The following is a 15,852-nucleotide window of genomic DNA, read 5'->3' as shown; positions in this document are numbered from 1 at the left end:
TCAAATAGAATTAAGGGATTAATTGATTGGTAATTGATAAATCAGTCCTTGAGGACGATACTTGGTTTTACCATTTTATTACAAGTTTGCGACTGTGTGCACTTGCATAGCTATAAATATCGCAACAAGTTTTTGGCGCCGTTGCCGGGGATTGAAAATAATTATCAATATCAGTCTAATTAATTTTTATTCTAATTTGATTTTTAATTTATTTGTTTCTAATCTGTTTAGTTGCTTAATTTTTTTATCTCAGGTGAATTTTGGTATATGCGTGGCAGAAAAGGAAAAGCCACACTTGTTCCTCTGAATCCCGAGATTGAAAAGTCTTGCAATCAAATCAGAAAGAACAAGAGAGAGGCCCAGAATTCTGTGAAGATGGCACAGAATGATGGGGATGGCAGGAATGGTCTAAATCCAGGAGTTGTACAAGGGGTTCAGGCTCAAACCAATGCTGAGAGGAGCCTGAGAGATTATGTGCTACCCACTCTGACGGGAGTACAAAATAGTATACGCCCACCAGCTGTAGAGGCCAACAACTTCGAAATCAAGCCTGCTATTTTACAAATGGTGCAGTCCTCTGTGCAATTCAATGGGTTGCCCTCTGAAGATCCTTACACCCATTTGTCCAACTTTCTGGAGTTGTGTGGAACCTTCAAATATAATGGGGTGAGTGATGACGCAATCAAGCTTAGGCTCTTCCCATTTTCTCTAAGGGACAGAGCTAAAAGTTGGCTGAACTCTCTGCAGCCAAATTCCATTGTCACCTGGCAAGATCTAGCTCAGAAATTTTTATCCAAATTTTTCCCTCCGTCAAAGGCTGCTAAATTGAGGGGAGAGATAAATAACTTTTGCCAGAATGACGGAGAGTCACTGTATGAAGCTTGGGAACGGTTTAAGGAACTCCTGAGAAGATGTCCTCATCATGGCATTGAATAGTGGATGCTAGTACAGAATTTCTACAATGGTTTATGTCCAACAACCAGAACTATTATTGATGCTACAGCAGGTGGCACTTTTATGAGCAAGAGCGCAGCTGGTGCTTATGAGCTGCTGGAGGACATGGCTACAAACAACCATCAGTGGTCTGAGGAAAGATCATCAGGAGTCAGAAAGGTAGCTGGGGTGCATGAGCTGGATGCAATCACTGCTTTAACAGCGCAAGTAGCCTCTTTGACCAAGCAGTTGCAACAGAGCAGTGTATCTACTAATGCGGTTCAGATGGCAGTGAGGTGTGAAATGTGTGGTGGTGCTCATTCTTTCGATCAGTGCCCTATCTGGAATAATAACACCCCAATGGATCATGCTCAAGTTCAAGCGGTGGGAATTCTCCAACAACTACAATCCTGGGTGGCGAAATCATCCCAATTTTTCGTGGAAGAATAATCAAGGTCAACAACCTCAGTTTCAGGGCCAATTTCAGAATAACATGCCTCAGCCACTTATTAATCAAGCTTCATCATCACAACAGCATAGGCCTCAACAACCAATGCCTCAACCTGAGAGACCTAATGAACTGCAAGCTCCCTTGTTGACTCTTACTAATACACAGACTAAATTTATGACTGAGACCAGATCTTCTATTCGAAACCTTGAGACACAGGTTGGGCAGTTGGCCAATATGCTTAATAACAGACCCCAGGGAAACTTGCCTAGTAACACTGAAGTCAACCCCAAGGAGCAAGTTCAGGCAATTACTCTGAGGAGTGGGAAGCAAACTGAGCATCCTAGACCTCCACAGGCAGTGGTTCAGAATAAAGAGATGGGTGAACAGTCTGGTTCAGAAAGGGTTACTGAAGACCATCAACAGTCAGAACAGAGTCTGCCAGTTGTTGTTGAACAGCCAGTTAGAGTTCCATACCCTCAAAGGCTTAGAAAGACTACCCTTGATAAATAGTTTTCTAAGTTTCTTGAGGTGTTTATAAAGCTGCACATAAACATTCCTTTTGCGGAGGCCTTGGAGCAGATGCCCAGTTATGTTAAGTTCATGAAGGAGATTCTTTCAAAGAAAAGGAGAATGGAGGACTATGAGACTATAGCACTCACTGAAGAGTGCATCGCTATTTTACAAAGGAAGTTACCCCAAAAGCTGAGAGATCCGGGGAGTTTCACCATACCTTGCACCATTGGAAAATTTGAATGTAAGCACGCCTTATGTGATCTGGGGGCAAGTATCAATCTGATGCCCTTATCTGTGTTTAAAAGACTTGGTTTGGGGGAGGCAAAACCAACAACTGTCACTTTACAGCTCGCAGATCGATCGTTAACACATCCACAAGGTATTATTGAGGATGTTCTTGTGAAGGTGGATAAGTTCATATTTCCCGCTGACTTTATTGTTCTGGACATGGAGGAGGACACAGATGTCCCCATTATTCTTGGGAGGCCATTTCTAGCCACAGGCCAAGCTCTTATTGATGTTCACAAAGGAGAGCTTAAGCTTAGAGTTCAAGGAGATGAGGTGGTCTTTAATGTCTTCAAGTCTATGAAGTATCCGGTGGCTAGTGACAGTTGCTTTAGTGTGGATATGATAGAAAAGGCAGTCTCCAAGAGAAGGATGAGCAGTGATGCCTTAGAGGCAGTATTATTGGGTGATGAGGGCGATGATGATGAAGATGCTGAGATCAGAGAATGTGTAAACTGGATCAACTCTTTCTTACCATATTGGAAAAAGTTCCAGGAATTAGCGGATGCGACTGATAAACCGCTAACCTCCATTCAGCAGCCACCACCGTTGGAATTAAAGGTCCTCCCAGATCACTTGCAATATGCTTATTTGGGAGAGAATGAAACTTTACCGGTCATTGTGTCAGCGGACCTGTCAAAGGTAGAATTGGAGAAAATGTTGAGGGTTCTAAGGAAGCATAAATTGGCCATTGGGTGGATCTTGGCAGATATTAGAGGAATCAGCCCAGCGACAGTGATGCATAAAATCTTATTGGAGGAGAATAGCAAGCCATCCATAGAGGCCCAGAGAAGACTCAATCCAGCCATGAAGGATGTAGTATTGGAGCAGATTCTTAAATGGTTGGATGTTGGGGTAATCTACCCAATTTCTGATAGTGCATGGGTGAGTCCTGTGCAAGTGGTACCTAAGAAGGGTGGAATGACTGTGGTGAAAAATGAGAACAATGAACTCATTCCAACAAGGACTGTAACGGGGTGGCAGATTTGTATAGACTACCGCAAGCTCAATAAGGCAACAAGGAAGGATCATTTTCCTTTGCCTTTCCTTGATCAGATGCTTGACAGATTGGCAGGCCACAGTTACTACTATTTCTTGGATGGATATTCTGGGTATCATCAGATCGCTATTGCACCAGAGGATCAAGAGAAAACAACCTTCACATGTCCTTATGGCACATTTGCTTTCAGGAGAATGCCATTTGGACTATGCAATGCCCCTGCAACATTTCAACGGTGCATGATGGCCATATTTTCAGACATGGTAGACCGGTGTATTGAGATTTTCATGGATGATTTCTCTATTTTTGGTTCATCATTCGACCTCTGTTTGGGTCACTTGGAGAACGTGCTGCGTCGTTGTGAGATGGCAAATCTGGTGTTGAATTGGGAGAAATGCCATTTTATGGTGAAAGAGGGGATTGTTCTTGGCCATAAAATTTCAAGTGAGGGAATTGAGGTGGATAGAGCAAAAATTTCTACCATTGAAAAGCTGCCTCCACCAGTTTCAGTCAAAGGAGTTAGAAGTTTTCTTGGTCACGTTGGGTTCTATCGAAGATTCATCAAAGATTTCTCAAAGGTGTCTAAGCCTCTCTCAAATCTGCTTATGAATGGAGTTGTCTTTGATTTCAATGATGAATGTTTGAAGGCGTTCAATTTCTTGAAAGAAAAGCTTATTTCTGCTCCAATTGTGATAGCTCCGAATTGGGAATTGCCTTTTGAGTTGATGTGTGATGCCAGTGATTACGCAGTGGGGGCAGTTCTGGGACAGCGGATTGACAAGGTATTCAGGTCTATTTACTATGCTAGTCGGACTCTAAATGATGCCCAGCTGAATTATGCTACTACAGAAAAAGAGTTGCTAGCTATTGTGTTTGCTTGTGACAAATTTAGACCATATCTGATTGGCAACAAAGTGATTGTCTACACTGATCACTCTGCCATTAAATATTTGATGTCAAAGAAAGATGCCAAGCCCCGCCTGATTAGATGGATTCTGTTACTTCAAGAATTTGACATGGAGATTCGTGACAAGAAGGGCAGCGAGAATGTGGTAGCTGATCATCTCTCTATACTTAAGGTGGAGGAGACTGAAAATAAGAAAGCAGTGCAAATCAATGATCATTTTCCTGATGAGCAGTTGTTTGGGGTAAGTGAAACCTTAGTTGTCCCTTGGTTTGCAGACATAGTGAACTTCTTAGTCGCCAAGATTGTGCCTCCTGAAATGTCAAAGCAGCAATTAAAGAAATTCTTTTCTGAGGTGAAACACTACTATTGGGAGGAACCTATTCTCTATAGGCACTGTGTTGATCAGATTATCAGAAGGTGTGTTCCTGAAGAAGAGATGCAGTCCATTCTTAATCACTGTCATACTCAACAATGCGGAGGGCATTTTGGAGCATCAAGAACGGCGGCTAAGGTATTACAAAGCGGTTTCTATTGGCCTTCATTATTCAAGGATGCCAATGTTTTTGTCAAGGCTTGTGATAGATGTCAGAGAACTGGCAATATCTCGAGGAGAAACGAAATGCCTCTACAAGGGATTCTTGAGGTGGAACTGTTTGACGTATGGGGCATCGATTTCATGGGGCCTTTTCCACCATCTTACAACAATGAATACATTCTATTGGCAGTGGATTATGTATCCAAATGGGTGGAGGCTGCAGAAACTAGAGCCAATGACGGTAAAACTGTCCTTAATTTTCTGCAAAAACATATTTTTACTAGATTTGGCACTCCCCGAGCTCTGATTAGTGATGAAGGGAAACACTTTGTGAATAAGCAACTGGATGCATTGCTGGCTCGTTATGGATTTTATCACCAAAAAGCTTTGCCTTACCATCCTCAATCAAATGGGCAAGCTGAAGTTTCGAACAGAGAAATCACGAGCATCCTGGAGAAGACCGTTGACAGTTCGAGGAAGAATTGGTCGAAAAAGTTAGATGATGCGATTTGGGCATACAGAACTGCATTCAAAACACCAATAGGCATGTCTCCTTACAGGTTGGTGTTTGGTAAAGCGTGTCATCTGCCAGTTGAATTGGAGCACAGGGCGTTCTGGGCTATGAAAAAGTTGAATTTTGATTGGAATGCCGCTAGTGATCGAAGGCTGTTGCAACTAAATGAACTTGACGAGTTCAGAAATGAGGCTTATGAGAATGCCAAGATTTATAAAGAAAGAACAAAGGCTTGGCATGACAAGAACTTACTCAGAAGGGAGTTCCAACCAGGGCAGCAGGTACTTCTGTTCAATTCAAGACTTCGACTGTTTCCTGGCAAATTGAAGTCAAGATGGTCAGGGCCATTCACTGTTGTTCAAGCTTTTCCATATGGTTCTGTAGAAGTTCGGGGCAATTCAGGTGATTCCTTTAAAGTCAATGACCAGAGATTGAAACCTTACTTGGGTGGTACTTTTGATCAAGCAAAGTCTGTCCTTCTTGTGAAGCCTCTTTGAAGAGGGATCCAGCGTCCGGCTAAATGACGTTAAAGACAGCGCTTTGAGAAGGCAGTTCTCAGTTGTAAATTTTATTTTATTTTATTTGGTTTTGAACAATGATGGGATTTTGTATTTAGTTGTTATTTTTATTTTCATGTATTTTTGAACCGTGAAAATCGTGAAAAAGAGAAAGAAAAAAAAATGAAAAAAAAAAATAATAATAATAAAAAAATAAAAAAAGAATGAAAAAAATGATAAATGTGGTGATTTCAGGAGCTATAGCGCTCTTCTCAGAGAGGAACAGGCAATTCGGGGGTCAACAAGCGCTACAGAGCTATTAAACCAGCGCTATTAAACCAGCGCTCTAGCGCTGGTTCCAGAGGCAAAAACCCAATTTCGCGTACAAGCGCTACAGCGCTACTCTTATAGCGCTATAGCGCTCGACCCAGGAAACTCCTTAAAAAAATCAGAAAGGTGCGATTTATTTAGTTATTTCCTCCTTTCCTTTTCTTTCTTTTTCTTCATCCTTATTTCCTACTTCCCATCCTTTCCACAACCTCCATAGCCTTTCCATTGCAGCCCTTTTTCCCAGAAATTTCTCCACACTCCTTTCATCTTTCCTTCATTCCTCTTCTTCCTTCCTTCTTTCTTCCCTTTCTTTCCAACCTATTTCAATTTTGCCTCAAATCTATTTTGAAACCCTAGAAATTCATTGATCTAATTTCTTGCAAAAAGTGGAAATTCTGAAGGGGGTATTCACACTCAAGCATAAGGGAATTTATTGCAATGGTTTGGTAAGTGATCTTCTGCCCTCTCTTCTGATTTGTGTTGTTGTGATATTTGAGATTGGCTGGCTTTGATTGATTGAAGAGGGTGAATCATTTCTGTGGCTTGGGTTTGGGGATTTTAGTTGATTTGCTTGAAAGGTTGAATATTGTTACTGTTTGTGAAGAGGAAAAGGGTCCATTAATAGGGGAGGTGCTGTAAAAATTTTGTCTTGTGGTTTGGTGATATTAGAGATAATGGCACCCAAGAGTAAAGCGGGTAGAAATAAGGACAAGGGAAAGGGGCAAGCATCTGCGTCTTAACCTAGGGAAGATAGTTCTGAGCATGAGTATGATGAGACTCGATTTATCAATTTCAAGGCTCAGGAGCGGTATGAGAAATTTGTCAGGAAGCCTTTGATCTCCGAGAGGGAAGTGGAATTTTAGTCTGAACCGTTTGCTCATCCGATTTTTGAACGGGTTCGGGTGAATCTCATGAATAGGAAATGGGGCGATTTTGTAACAAGGCTGGCTCAGGCTAATGTGTCGTTGGTGTATGAGTTTTATGCCAACTTACGAGATAAACACAATGACACAGTCTTTGTTCGAGGAAAACGTGTGCCCTTCACTGCTGAAGCGATTAATAGGGTGTTCAAAGTCCCGCATATCAAACAGGAGGAGGAGGAATATGCCCAATTCTTGAGCGGATCTATAGATTTTGCGGCTGTGGCTGATAAACTGTGTTTTGAAGGCGCCCCTTGGAATTTATCTGGCAGCCTCCCCAAAAGTATAGCATCATGCCAGCTTAACATGGAGGCGAGATTTTGGGCGTTCTTTGTGTGTGCTCGATTCATGCCTGTTAGTCATGTATCTGATATGACTAAAGATCGAGCCTTATTGATGTACGCATTGCTGCAGGGCATGAGTGTTAATCCAGGTATTTGGATAAAGGCCAACATCAATTTCATTGAAAAAGGGCACACTACTGGCGGTTTAGCCCATGGATCAGTCATCACAATGTTGTGCTGTAAGGCTGGTGTCCCAGAGTTTGTTACTGATATCTATCATTCGCTGCAGCAACCATTATCCATTAATTTGATGAATGACTATCCTGAGCCTTCTTTATATGTGCCACAAGCAAGAAAAAAAGGAAAGCGCCGTGTGGAAGCTGTTGTGGAGGAGGAAGATGAACTAGTTTTATTGGGTGGCGGTAGCAATTCTAGCTTGCAGCAAGTCAATGAGAAGTTGGACTATCTAATCCAACAGAATCAATATGTGGTTCAGCAGCAGCATATGGTGAATCAGTATTTGGGCCAGCGTTATGATTATGAAGTGAGTCATGTGGCTCAATTAAACAATTTGGTGAACCGCTGGTCGCTAGATGATTCAGATCGCACGTATTTTGCTCCACCTCCACCTTATCCACCGTACTCTCCGTTTTACCATCCGCCTCCACCCCCGTCCTTTGCTGGTTTTCCTGCACCTGAACCTCCGCAATCTCAGCCTTTTAAGGGTCCTTCTTTCCATCCACCACCACCGCCATACTGACGTGGCTGGTCAGGTAAGTTCTCTTCCCTTGTTTTTTTCTGCATTTTAAGTTTGGGGGAGAGCTTATTTTAAATAGTTTTGTTTTGTGTTGTGTTATTTTCTGTGTTGTTAGTGTAATTGTTAAACCATCATTCGTGTCTGTTGCTGCTTTGTTTTTGCTCGTGAAAAGGAAATTGAATTCAACTGTGTGCTTGGTGCAATTGGTTTAGAGTTTAATTTAAAGGTTTTGTGGGAAATTTTTAATATGCTTTGAAAATGCATCAATTTGGAGTTTATTATATATGTTGGACTAGGGTTGGTGGTATGACAATTTGAATTTGATAGAACTTGCATTGTTTGGCCTTTGAGGCGAAATCCTTGATGACATGTGTTTAGAAAAGTGATTTAGGTAATTTTATTGGATCAATTGTGCCTTTCAAGCCAACCTTGATTTAATTATCCTTAGTCACCCTTTTTGAGCCTTAAACTTGGTTTTTGTTCTTGATTATACTATTTGAGCCTAAATTTCCTAACGTCATTATTTTGTTTTCCTTTTCCTTTGTTATCATAAGCATATAATCTATGGGAAAGAAGAATGAAAAATAGTAAGGAATGTAGTATGATTGTACCAAAAGAAGAGAGAGAGAAGTCTTCGAGAAAAAAAAAAAAAAAAAGAATCAGAATCACTTTGTCACACTCCTCGATTATATATAGATATGGAAAATCTTTAGTTTGGGGGAGTGTGATTCAGAAAAAAAAAAAGAAAAAAAAAATATATATATATATATATAAGAAAATGAAAAGTGTTGTAATCTCTCTCTAATTGTATAAAAAGGTGATTTTTGGTGTGGTAAAGAAAAATTTGGTTGGTTTTAAGGTTTTATGCTTATGGTAACGATTGAGCTTAAATGACAATTTTATCTACCCCTGCCTAAGCCTAGCTATAACCTGTGAAAGTCCTTTTGATTTCAAAACACGTGTTATTGACATTAGTGGAGAAGGTCAAGTGATGCAAGCGTATTGAAAATTTGGTTTGTGGAATTGTCTGGAAGGAGTTGAGCATATATGATAGAGTCCAAATGTTGCAGTCATTTTCATGATATATTTTTGATTTCCCTAATTGAATTTTACAAATTGGACTTTAAGGCAATTGAGCTGAAATTCTGGTTATTGTTATTGCAATTGAGATTTCATGAGTTTTGGCAAAGTAGTATAGATAGTAATGATGGTTTAATGTGTTCGTTTTGTGTTTGTTTCGTTTTGTCAGTTTAACTTAGGATTTACTCGAGGGCGAGTAAAGATTTAGTTTGGGGGAGTTTGATAAACGAGTTTTAGGCTCGTTTATGGTTCTAGTTTTTAGGCTATTTTTCATTAGTTAGGGTTGTTTTATTTCGTATTTATGCTTGTTTGTTCTTGTTTCAGGGTTATTGATGTTAAGTGATGCAAATATTGAAAAGGAGCGAAAATGGAATGAAATCGAGACGGATTTGTGACTTTTGGGTGGTTCTGTAAGTAGCGCTACAGCGCTACCTTGGGAGCGCCGTAGCGCTAGGAAGAAATCTTGAAGAGGTTCGGCACTGACTTTTGCGCTACAGCGCTACAACATCAGCGCTACAGCGCTTGGACGCAGTTTTCAGGAAGATAGTTCTTGACTTTAGCGCTATAGCGCTACCAAAAGAGCGCTACAGCGCTGGTGCCCAGTTTTTCCCCCGTATCGTTTCTGAGTTTAGCGCTACAGCGCTACAATGGTAGCGCTACAGCGCTGGTTTCGCGAATTCTGGCATAATTGGTTATTTTTGATGGGCAATTCAGTCTTTTCGAGAGGGAACTTTCAGTAGGGTTTTTGGGAATCATATAGGCGACTGAGAGAGGCTGAAAGGAGACGACGACGGCTGGAGTAAGAACACCATATTGGAGGATTCGTCCCTGAGTTTTCTTTATCTTTTTCTGTCAATTTTCATGTTTGTAATTAAACAATTATATGGCTAGAATGAATATCATAGGCTAAATTTTCTTTTAGGGCTTTTATGTGAATCTTTTGGAAACCCTTGTTATGGTTTAATGCAAAATTGATATTCTTCTTCATCTCTTTCAATTCCTTGCAATCTATGTTAATTGTGCGATTATTGATTGATCACCTCTAATTGCTATTTTATGAATCAAATTGAAATCTGAAAAGTGAAATTTGATATGCTTTGATTGTTTGGATGCAAATTTAATTTAGAACGAAGGTATCTAGATTATTTGTTTATTTTCTGAGTTGCGTGGCTAATGCCCTCTACATGATTCAACTTACCATAGAAATATAGGAAGTAGTCATTTAGATTGAATTTCATAAGTCTTGACCAGATTATGAATTGTTGTTGCAACTTATTTTTGAATAGGGAGAAGAGGATATAGATGCTTGCATTAGGAAATAACAGGGTGGAAAAATAGAGAATCATAATTGTCCTAATTGTATTTTCTTTGTTAATTTGTTTAATTCTTCACTGCGCTTTGTAGTATTTTTCTTAGTTTAAAATCTCTGATAATTGTTTAATCAAATAGAATTAAGGGATTAATTGATTGGTAATTGATAAATCAGTCCTTGAGGACGATACTTGGTTTTACCATTTTATTACAAGTTTGCGACTGTGTGCACTTGCATAGCTATAAATATCGCAACAGATTGGTAGATTTCAATAAGAGTGTGGCCTATGTTGTGTTTGAATAGGAATGACAGGGAATAGTTGTTTTTCTTTTTGGGTTTACAGCATCTGATATTTTTCATGAAACACAATTTGAAATTAATGTCTTCTAATCCAGTGAATATTTCAATATGCCCTTTAATCTTTTTAGTAGCTTGTACTTTGTATTGTGTTTAGTTATTAGTGATAAAAAAATGTAAGGAAAGTATTATGGAAACTAGTCATTTTAGTGATAAAAAAATGTTATTAAAAGAGGGGGAGAACATAAACAACATCATAGAACAGCTCACCAAATCCAAAAAAGAAAAAGGAAAATAGAACTGGGACTTCATGAATGAATGGATTATATTTTTGACTGTTTTAGACCTCTCCCTGAAATCTCACTTTGTCATTCAAAATCTGAATTAGGCTTCAGAGACAGTGAGAGTTGCAAAATACTGTCCTTACTCAGATAAGGTAACAAATAATAGGTTAGTATGGTATCCTCGATTTTTGATTGAAAACGGATGAGAGAAACAAAATAGTAAGGAAAGTATTATGGAAACTGGAAAGGCTTCTTAGATTAGCTGGGAGCTGATGCCATTGTCTTACATATGAATGGTCTAGAATCTGTGAAACTGAGACACTAAAGCACAGCTAACAAAGAATAGCACCACATTAACTTAACCATTTATAACTCATGTGGAATAAATCCCAATCTTGAGTTTTGAACAGTGGAGTGTATGTATGTTTATGTTTCTTTGTTTTTGTATTGGAGATATGATGTTTTAGTTTGACACAACTATCATAGGAGTACAAAACTATTATTTTATGTTAAACTGATTTATCTTATGATTATGATTAAATTAAAAATTTCACAGCCATAAATGGCTACTATAATATTTGGCTATATTGTTTTTATTAAATGGTCTCCATATAAGTTGGCTCACCATTTCGCAAGAGCCTCATGTTTCCAATCATATCGTGTTCTCAAAAGTGTTGATGTCTTTGATAGATGATTATTATGATTAACAAAGAGAATTTTTGTTTACTAAAAAAAATGATAATGATATAGCTTTAAGGAGATAAGTTTTATTTACATAATGTGATTAGTTTTTTTTGGCATCAGCTGCTATAATTTGACCTATGTATAGCTTCTGCAATGGCAGAAGCTCATGCTAATCTAGCTTCTGCTTACAAGGACAGGTGTTTAATAATAATTATAAGGGGTTGCAAGCTTTTTATCTGATTGCATACTGTTTGTTCTTCCATGTTTTAACATAGTGTATTTATGGATTTTGTATGTACAGTGGACATGTTGAAGCTGCTATAAAAAACTATAAGCAAGCACTTTTTCTACATCCTGATTTTCCAAAAGCAACTTGTAACCTTTTACATACATTACAGGTATTGTGAGAAGTAACTTTACTTTGCATATTAAACTATGTTTTAATTCAGTTTTATTTTTTCTCACTACTAACTGTTATATAAGTCTTTTAGGTTACCTAGCATAATAAGTTATTAGTTCTCTAAAAGTCGGGAATGCAACTAAAGTTTCATTGCATCTTCTGTTTCATATAGATTACCTGATGATTTGATTTTTTTCTTCGTAAACTTGTTATTCACTTGTACTATATGGTATAGATTCAGATCGCTTTATACGTGCACTGGAGCTTCCTCAAGTCCAGGAACACATCAGAGAACATAAAGAAAGATTTGCTGGGCGGAAGGTAAATAATATATTTTAAGAATAAAAGTATGCCATGCATACACTCAACTTCCACAACATAATGGGAACATGTATTAATTCTTAAGCATAATTTATCTCATTGTCTAGTTTCCTATGACATGAAGTTTTAGGATAGTTGGTCGCTTGATATGCTTTGAGACCTTGTTTATGATATTCCTGTTTGGTTCTTTTACTGTAAAGCTATTAGATAATTCTTAGTCCTTACCTTCCTAGTGACACATTTCTATTTATGCTATGATGCATTCCAATTTTCTTACTTAATTTATTTCTGCACATACCTTTTTTCTCTTGATTTCCTTATTGTAAACTTATGTAGAGTCCAAGAACTTTACTTAGCTAGTTAGATAGTAGTATTATAGTAATTATAGTATTATCTTTATGACTGTGGATTTTTGGTTCAGACCGGGATTTATTTGGACACTCATAGTAGTACTTGTAGATTTTCTAAGTTTAACCTATAGTTTAAGAATATTAATGTTAACCTAAGCTTTGATTAATATGGCTGATATTGAGGATAATATTTATTATACTATAAGGTTTAGATAAGAACCAATAGGATTTTAAGCACATGTTATGTATGGATGATTAAGGATTAAGTATTTTGAGGATTTAATTTAATAAGGGTAAAAGTTTGAATGCTATAAGGTCAGTCAGCAGCTTTGAATACGTTGAGGGCTTAGTCAAGGCTGTTTACTCCATTCAAACTTAGCTAAAAATGTGTAATTTCGTGTTTAAATGATCAGCGAATGCCGATATATCGCAGCTATAGGGGGCGATATATCGCAGCACGTAGATACGGAAAACACGAAACGATGCACGTTTTCCTCGGGCATAATGGTCCAGGCGATATATCGCCTATAGGGGGCGATATATCGCCTCCTTCAGCATACTTTGAAACGTTTTGAAATCATTTTCCACTCAGCCATTCAACCTCTTGATAAGTCCAGCACCTTTTTGAACAAGTCTTCAGCCTCTGCTGAACGATTATTCAAATTATTTTCACCTAAAAAGCTATTATTTTTATTCAAGTAAAATCAAGATCCTTTCATTCCTAAACTCTATAAATAGGACCTAGTACCCAGCCATTATTCATCTTTTGCTCTAAGTTCAGAGGCTGCAAGTGCTAGGTGAGTGTGAGAATGTAAACACCTGGGTTGGGGAATCATAAGCTTGATCACCATAAGCTTATCAAACACTTGGGGACGTAAGATTTTATAGAATTTCGATTTGAGGTTTAGATTGGTCTTACAAGTCTTCAAGGTAACCCAAAACTCTAGTTCAATTATGTACTTTTCTTTTAAGTTCTCATAGTCTTCTACTCAGCCTCTAACCTTAATCTTTATTTTGGTTAGGAAATCTAAGTTCTTGAGCACATAAGTTTTGGTAAGTATGTTTCTCAAAGGTTTAGTCCTTCCATTCCTTTCATTTCTTTTCTTCAAATCTACTCACCCTATTATATATGGTTTTAGGAGTGTTCCAAAAGTCCCAACGCTGTCCTCTTATCCCGGTAACTTTGGTAAGGAAAATAGGATAGATTCTATATGTAATATGCTTATGTTATCTTATGTTATATGTTATGAAATGTGTATGTTTGTAGGCTTGGGCATATGACCCATATGACTAACAAGACCCCAAATAGATTATGGGCATATGACCTACTTAGCTAGTAGGACCCCACTAATCTCATGGGCATATGACTTGTTTAGTCTATGGGACCCCAAGTAATAGTGGCCATTATAGTATGTGTATGATAAAGTGTTATGCTATGTCTGTATGTTTCTTATGAAATTTATGTATATGAACTATGTGTTAGATTTTCCTTGCTAGGCATTAGGCTCATTCCTTTTTGTTTATATGTGCAGGGAAATAGCTATAGTGGCGGTAAGATTCGTGGATGCTTGGGAGAATGTGTATTGGTGATGAATGGATTCAAGGAGTCGAGAGTTCGATTTTCGAGGATGTAGTCTTGTTTTTTATGGTTTTGCATGTATTTTTTCCGCACTTGCTATGTAACTCCTTTTGATTTTAAATTATGTTTTGTTTTTAAAACAATGGGATCCCATATCCTACATGATATTTTATGTAAGTAACTCTTATTTCTACAAGTTTCCTAATAAAGTTATGGTATTTTCACAATGTAAGTTTTATTAAGGATTAGTATGTATAGTTTCGTTAATGGTCCAAAAGTCTAGAGTAGTTGGGTCGTTACAACTTACCCGCCCCCCTCTCTTTCCCTACTTCCTTTGGGGTTTGAATAAGCTATCTTATAAGTCATCTTTTAATTGTTATGATGTGTTTTAATCTTTTCTTTTCTGGAATTACTGAGCTTGTTTTTTTTCTTTTTTGTTTCTTGTTGTTTCCAGTTTTATGGTGCAACAACATTTTTCATTCATAGATCAGACTTTAGTGTCTCCTTGATTATGCTTTATATGAAGGTAAGAGCTTAATGGCTCTTTAGTGTCTTGTTTTGTTTTGTTTCAGTATGGAGCTCTCAGAAGGAAAATTGGATTCCAGTGTGGCGGACCTCGAGAGAGAAGCTTACCCTGTTTTGGATGAACTGGGTAGAAATAGAGGATGCTAACATCTATTCTCTTGACAGATTAGTGGGCAGTTAAAATCCTTGCAAATTGTTGCAAGCTTGACAGCAGAAAGAGATGGTGAAATTAGAAAAGCTGCTTTGAATACTCTTGCCACTGGATATAAGATTCTTGGTATGTCATGATTTCAAGATTTTAAAGTATTTTCTCACTTTTTTAAGATTTTGAATTTTTATTTATTGTTCCTTTGAGACATCCCATTTTCTTTACGCCTGTTTTGTGGGGCTAAGTTTTCTTAGTTTGTAATTTATTTTGTAAGTTGCGTTGTATTAGTTGTTGTTTACAGTGAATGCAATTAGATTTTATCTATTTAATTTTAATATTTTATTGTTAACTGTTAATGACCTTTTTTTCCCCATTAGGTGAGGATATATGGAGGTATGTTGGGAAGCTAACAGATGCTCAGAAAAGCATGCTGGATGACAGGTATAAATGGAAGGTTAGTATATATTTGAGCTTAGAATTTAAAGTAAGGTAAACTTTTAAATTTGTTTTGGGATTAAATGATCTGTTTCTATTATCCATTCCATCCTTCTAATGATATTGCATCTTTTAGGTTCGAGAGATGGAAAAATGGAAGGAAGGGAAGCTTGGTGAAGCCAGAGCTGCTTTGAGAATTTCTGTCAGGGAAATTGGGTATGTTTTTTAGCTTGTCTTTTTTATCTTTAGTAGTGTCTCTGTTACTTTTATTATTTCTAATGATGATTATCAACATTTTAATAAAGTATAATATTTTATTTTCTGTCAATTTTTTGTGTAGTTTTCTGTTTCTTTCACAACTGTCTTTTCTTTGAATTGTTTGTCTCATTGTAAAGCTTTCTCAATCTTGTTTCTTTTGGTACTCGTGCATATCAAATAAAAAAACATGCTGATTGCTGACGCGTTTAAAAGGTCTCTTTCTAGTTAGCTGTGACATAAACAGAGGTCACGT

At 37.8% G+C, this 15,852-nt stretch overlaps 1 non-coding gene across 1 annotated transcript; it reads right to left on the bottom strand.

Moving 5' to 3' along the window:
- Positions 1–822: 822 nt before the first annotated feature.
- Positions 823–929, bottom strand: LOC133827961 (small nucleolar RNA R71). Its single transcript, XR_009890609.1, has one exon. It is a non-coding gene; the product is annotated as a small nucleolar RNA R71 (small nucleolar RNA).
- Positions 930–15,852: the final 14,923 nt, after the last annotated feature.

The sequence above is a fragment of the Humulus lupulus genome, chromosome 3 (genome assembly GCF_963169125.1).
Source record: "Humulus lupulus chromosome 3, drHumLupu1.1, whole genome shotgun sequence".
Classification (NCBI taxonomy): Eukaryota; Viridiplantae; Streptophyta; class Magnoliopsida; order Rosales; family Cannabaceae; genus Humulus; species Humulus lupulus.
This window is presented reverse-complemented; position numbering and strand designations above follow the sequence as displayed.